Here is a 6,666-nt window from a genome sequence, read left to right on the forward strand (position 1 = left end):
AGATCCCACTGCACACAAATCGCTGCTTCAATCACTGAGTGCACGTTCTTATGATTCACTCTTCCCCTCCTTTTCTTTCTTGTGTAATCCACACAGTAGCTTTCTCCCCTACAGTATGATAAGTGTCCTGTCTATCAACGAGCAGCTTATTTATGTACTGTAGCATCACAATCTGATTTTTATAAATCACATATTTGTCACTCCATCTGGGAGCATTTTGACAACCATTGTTCTTTCTGTTGGTCGATATGCATGCAGTTACTGAAAACTCTATTTACACATTTTCCACAAGTCAGGGGTCGGAACACCATCGATCCTATCTCAGGACATACCATCCTGTAGTAAAGCTGTGAACATATCACAGCTTCACTACTTTTAGAATCGTCTGAAGTATCCCGGTTTCCTGCACTTCCCCTGGGGCTCCATTCCCAAGATCACCTAATTGCTGGACTTTTTTGATTATCATATCAAGGGGTTTCCGAGTCTCATTGATCAGGAGGATCATTATCACATTCTTATATACTGGTGGGGCAGTCTTAACCAGCCTGTTTCTTACAGTATCCGTCAAAGCACCATGGGGTCAGCATTTCCTACCTAGCTACTTTCATCCCTTTTTTCCTTACATTTCCAATAGGGTTTACTCCTAAAACCTTCAAATGTGCCAGGACACACTCCAGTGGACTCTTTCAATAGATTCCTTTACTTGCCTGGCTCCACATTTTTAGGTACTTAAAGCAGTCTCTTCTCACAAATTTGTTTAACACATGCACGAAATACAACTGGGTTTAAAACATTAATAAAAACAAAACCACAAGTATAAAACACAGAATCGTAATCCAGTACCCAGTTCCACACCAAAAGTCATTAAGCCTTAAGAGCTACCGAAGGGGACTCTAACCCCTATACAAGTGGGACTCTAGCCCCTGTACAAGTAGGACTCTAACCCATGAAGGGGTCTCTAACCCCTATACAAGTGGGACTCTAACCCTTGTACCAACTTCAGGAATTTCACCTGTGGTACGGCGCCCTGCATGAGACATCTCTTCATGACTTACGGGAACCCAAATAACCTAGGTTCCAAAACAGAACAGAAACAAAATACCTTATTTTTCAAGCAGTCAGTCCTTGTCTGCTCCCACAGTGAGCCAGTGAAGTAGGGAGTCCCTCCAAGAACTCTCAGGGCACACCAAAGGAGTCCCAGACTCCAGCGGATCCTGCAGCCGAGCAGAGATGTACTGCTGCGGTTGCCAAACTGATGCCGAGAAAAGGCTGGAAAAGAACTACTCCCAGACTTGTATCTCTGAGCAGCAGGTATTTGTTTATTCAGCGCTGGGCACAAGGGGGATCGCTCCACCAAACTTGTGCAACCAGGGACAAAAACTTCACAGTTTATAGACATTAAATGCTCATACATATTCATTGTTTCCAGGAATGGGTGGTTATTATTATAATTAGTTCTCAGAAATCATTATAATATACTCCTCCTCCATCTCCTCTCTCTTGGCATCAGTCCTATGGTCTTGGTGGTCGTTCAGTGGTCGTGAAGATGAAGCACCTCCTCTTCCTCAGTGCCCTTTGGACACCCTTATTGTGCAACCATTTATCCCTTTGTCTTGAGTAGACAATTTTGCGTGCCTTGCTGACCTTGCTTCTATCTTCAAACATTTTGTTTCTTCATTCCACATGTTATATGGTCTTGTTTTTCTGCTGCCAAGTCCCAGTTGCATCTGGTTTTACTTCCCTATAGATAAGATACCTTTTTGCTACCTAAGCTAAAGTAATGCCGTTAGTAAAGCTATTCTTTATACTTTCAGCTTTAACTGTTTAATTCCCGTTATCAGTTTACTTCTTGTTATCTCATAACACCTCCCATCCTACAAATTGTGTATGTATCAAGGCCCTTAGGCTAAAGGAGGAAAGGTTTAGATTAGGTATTGGGAAGAAATTCTTTAAGTTGCTCAGAGAGGTTTTGTACTCTCTCTGGAACTGTTCAAGGTCAGGTTGGATGGGGCTTTGGGCAACCTGATCTAGTGGAAGGTGTCCCTGCCCATGGCAGAGGGTTGGAATGAGATGGTCTTTAAGGTCCCTTCCAACCCAAAGCATTCCGTGATTCTGTGATAAGACTAACTCTGAAAGTAAATGCCTATCCAGAAGTAACTGAGAGGATTTCAGGGGATGCCTGCCATTAATCTCTGGATATTCCTCTCACAGGTAAGAGCTGGGAACTGCCGTAAGAAAGTGGGTGTAATTCTGGGACTGAAATGCACAGACCTGTCTAATCTAATGTAGGTCTGTCATAGATCCCAGAGTTAACATTCACTAAGACCTAGTGCCCAAGAGCTGAGGGCATCAGAAGCAAAGCCCCTACATTATGAGCTGCAAAGACAGGCTTTGGTACCAGAGTGAGGCTGTTTCTTCTCTAGACAAGGACACACAATGGCAACTCCAGCCCAAATTGCCATAGGCAAGCCCTGGACTTATCCCATAGGCTTCTCATCCCCCCAACTCTTGTCTTATTTCTTCTGCAGAGCTTGCTGTGGCCCAGTGCACCCAGCGGCCCGTTGATGTCGTCTTCTTGCTCGATGGCTCAGAAAGGATCGGGGAGCAGAATTTCCAAAGTGCCCACCACTTTGTGGAGGGGGTGGCTCGACAGCTTACACTGGCCAGGAGCAACAGTGACAACATGAATGCCCGGATAGCGCTGCTGCAGTACGGCAGCGAGAGGGACCAGAATGTGGTCTTCCCACTGACCTACAACCTGACAGAGATCTCCAATGCCCTGGCACAGATCAAGTACCTGGACTCATCCTCCAACATCGGGTCAGCCATCATACACGCCATCAACAACATTGTGCTCAGCCCAGGAAACGGGCAGCGACTTGCCCGGCGCAATGCTGAGCTCTCTTTTGTCTTCATCACCGATGGCATCACAGGAAGCAAGAACCTGGAGGAGGCCATCAACTCCATGAAGAAGCAAGATGTCATGCCCACGGTAGTGGCTCTTGGGAGTGACGTAGACATGGATGTGAAGCTTGGCCTCGGAGACCGGGCAGCCATCTTCCGGGAGAAGGACTATGACAGCCTCTCCCAGCCCAGCTTTTTCGACAGGTTCATTAGGTGGATTTGTTAAATGAAGGGTGTGCACAGATCCTCTTCTCACTGATATACACCCCCCTGATATTACCTCTTGTATTTTCCTCCCCCTGTATGGTTGCTAGCCCAAAACAGCTGCCCTTTGGGTCCTCCTTTCTAGCCAAAATCCAGAGCTCTTTATTGATTTTCATGATGAAGAGTCATGTATCTTACATTTATGGTGCTAATTAAAACCCAGATCAAAGCAGGATGCAGAGCCATATGATGTACTTCTGTAAAGCTTTACACACGCCAAGCCATGACTTGCATTTGTACTGTAATCCTAGGAGGGCTCATCAGAGAAGGAAGAAACCTTTCCAGTGTAACAGGATGAATGAATAACTCTGCTTTTCAAAAACTCTCAGTATCCCTCAGTGTGTCTTGCTCCTCCTTCCCAGGAGCAGCAGCGTAGTGTGAGAGGTTTTGTTGCCTTCCACAGTTGTCTGCAGATGCTCCCTTTGGGGCTCTATCTGTTCTAAATTTCAAAGATCATCTTTAAAATCTTTATTTTCCTGTGGGCCGTATTGCCTTCAATTCCTTCTGACATTCTGCCCTTCATCAGAATCTGCTCATTTATTACTGCACCCAAAATCCCAGCTGAGAGGGGCAGCATGCCTCCTGACATATCACAAAACACCAGGCAGCCACCAGAGCTGATGCCGGGTCATCCCAGTGTGCTCAAAGTACTCATGGTACCTTCTTCCCACCAGCATCTGCTGAGCAGTGCCCAGATTTGAACTTGAATTGTGCTGTCTGCAAAAATAAACAATCCCTTTTCACCCTATCCTGAAAAAATGCCTCTTTATTCTGTAGTTTGTCTCTCTTATTAAAACTGTTTTTAATGAGCAGCAGATTCTCCTGATTCTAAACTGATAAGTCCAGATAATCATAGAGTCACAGAATGGTTTGGGTTGGAAGGGAACTGAAAGGCCATCTCATTTCAAGCCCTTGCCACGGGCAGGGACACCTTCCACTAAGACCAGGTTGCTCAAACCACCAGCCCTGTACACTTTCAGGTACACTGTAACCCTGCAGTGCCCATCCAGACCATAATCTTTCAGCACAACAAGGACCATATCTTAATTTCTCACCAGGTTCATGTTCCTCACCTGCTCATGGGTGAGGAGATCTCAGGTGCCCCTCTTTGAGGGGTTGTGCCTTTCCCCTCCATGAAGGTGGCATTGCACCTAAGTTGGGCTTTAACTGCACTTTCTTCAGCCCCTCTTGCATCCAACACCCCCAGTTCCAACATCAGAGGTAGGAGTGTTTCCCAAACAAATCAAACCATCAGCTCTGCTCACTGTGCTACAAGTCAGGACAGCAGGGCAGAGGAACCCTCTGAGGACAGGAATATTTTCATAAGGAGGTGAAGGTGGGATGGACAGGAGTGTGGGTTGTGCACTGGCACGGGCGGGCTTCCACTAAGACCAGGTTGCTCAAACCACCAGCCCTGTACACTTTCAGGTACACTGTAACCCTGCAGTGCCCATCCAGACCATAATCTTTCAGCACAACAAGGACCATATCTTAATTTCTCACCAGGTTCATGTTCCTCACCTGCTCATGGGTGAGGAGATCTCAGGTGCCCCTCTTTGAGGGGTTGTGCCTTTCCCCTCCATGAAGGTGGCATTGCACCTAAGTTGGGCTTTAACTGCACTTTCTTCAGCCCCTCTTGCATCCAACACCCCCAGTTCCAACATCAGAGGAAGGAGTGTTTCCCAAACAAATCAAACCATCAGCTCTGCTCACTGTGCTACAAGTCAGGACAGCAGGGCAGAGGAACCCTCTGAGGACAGGAATATTTTCATAAGGAGGTGAAGGTGGGATGGACAGGAGTGTGGGTTGTGCACTGGGGACCCCAGGCATGGAGTGCAGAGGAGTCACTGGCATGGGTGCAGGGAAGGGCTCCCAGCGTGGGCGCAAGGTGTGGGGAGCTGTGTCCATCCGTGCCATGTGCTTCCTCCTTTGGAAAGGAGTGCTTTAGAGAAGCCTCAAGGGGCAGAGGACAAAACATAACTGCATCCTGAGAGGGGCTGTAGGAATGAAATCCCACTGCCCCAGCATGCAAAATGGATGAACAACGCTGCGCTGGCAGTAAATCTGGGTGAGATGGGCTATGCCAACTCTCTGGGAGAATCCCTCTGCCATGGTGAGCTTTTTCCTATCAATTATTACCCTGTTGTTGAGGATGACAGCCCACATACAGTTACAGCATTCCCTGTGTAGTCCGTCTGCTCCCACTGGGAAAGCTCACACTAGGTGGAAGAAATTCTAGTGGCAGTGAGATCCACATTAGCAGCCAGCATCATCACCCAGGCAAAAAAACCACACGGACACCAGCAGATTGCAAACCAGCACGTGATGACTTTCAGCAGGTTATCCCAAAAGAATGAGGCTGGAGATGCTGCCTCACAGCAATTCCAGGTCAAAAGATTTACAAGTTGAACACATGAAAATCACACAGAAGGCAAAACACTGCTCTAAGGGGAAGGGGAAGGGAGCAGAGCAACGTGCGGAGGGTTCCTACAAGGTTCTTTGGCTTCATGCTTCGCCGATCACTGCCATGCATCTGGGAGATGCCAGATGTTCAGTCAGAGTCAGAGCTGCTGCTTGAGCTGCCACTTGAGCCACTGGAGTGCTGGAGGAGAGAAAACAACTTGAGAGCAGCAGGGAAATACCACTCCACCTTCCTGAGAGATGTCAGTGACCCTGTAGTGGGTGCCCCACATTGTGGGAGGGCTGAGGGGTTTTAATGATTTTTTACAAGGCTGTTTAGGTCAGTAAAACAAATTCTAGAAGGGTCTTGCTCTCTGCCTAACGTCACAGCAGGTCACTTCCAGAGCTGTAACACAGTGAGCAGAGCTGATGGTTTGATTTGTTTGGGAAACACTCCTACCTCTGATGTTGGAACTGGGGGGTTGTTTAGCAGTGACTCACTCAGACCTGCTCTGGATGGTGCCCATCCCTGGAACACCATTTTCTGCAGAATCTACTCCCAGCACAGGGAATTGTTGGTCCTTTTTTGTTGCTTTATTTAGGGGGGAGGAGAGTTAAAAGGGAACTAAACAGTTCCTCTGCAGCAAGACACTGAGAATGTACCTTATGGAAGCACAACTTGTTCCGGGGTGAGCAGGACAAAGTCCTGGGATTTAATGCACCATGTGGTGCACCCTCAGCCTTGTCACTGCTTTAAATGGCTTCAAGGAATTTCCTGGATTGCTTTTCAAATTACTCACTCAATATGACTCATTCTTGCCTGTTTATTAACCTAACAGGAGTTTCCATGTCTAAAAAAAGCCACTTAGGTTTTGGCAGTCCACTCCAGACATTGCAGAGTGGGAGAGAGGAGCCCCAGCTGCCCAGGCTGGATACTGTGGCATGGGGGAGGGGATCCAAAGAACCACAGCAGAGATTCAGAAGGGTCCACTCCCCCCTCACTCTTACCTTGCCTCCATGGTGCTTGGAGTGCTTCTTATGGTGCTTCTTATGGTGCTTCTTATGGTGCTTCTGATGGCATTCAGGGGGACACCCTGG

Source organism: Acanthisitta chloris, unplaced genomic scaffold (genome assembly GCF_000695815.1).
Source record: "Acanthisitta chloris isolate BGI_N310 unplaced genomic scaffold, ASM69581v1 scaffold31027, whole genome shotgun sequence".
Classification (NCBI taxonomy): Eukaryota; Metazoa; Chordata; class Aves; order Passeriformes; family Acanthisittidae; genus Acanthisitta; species Acanthisitta chloris.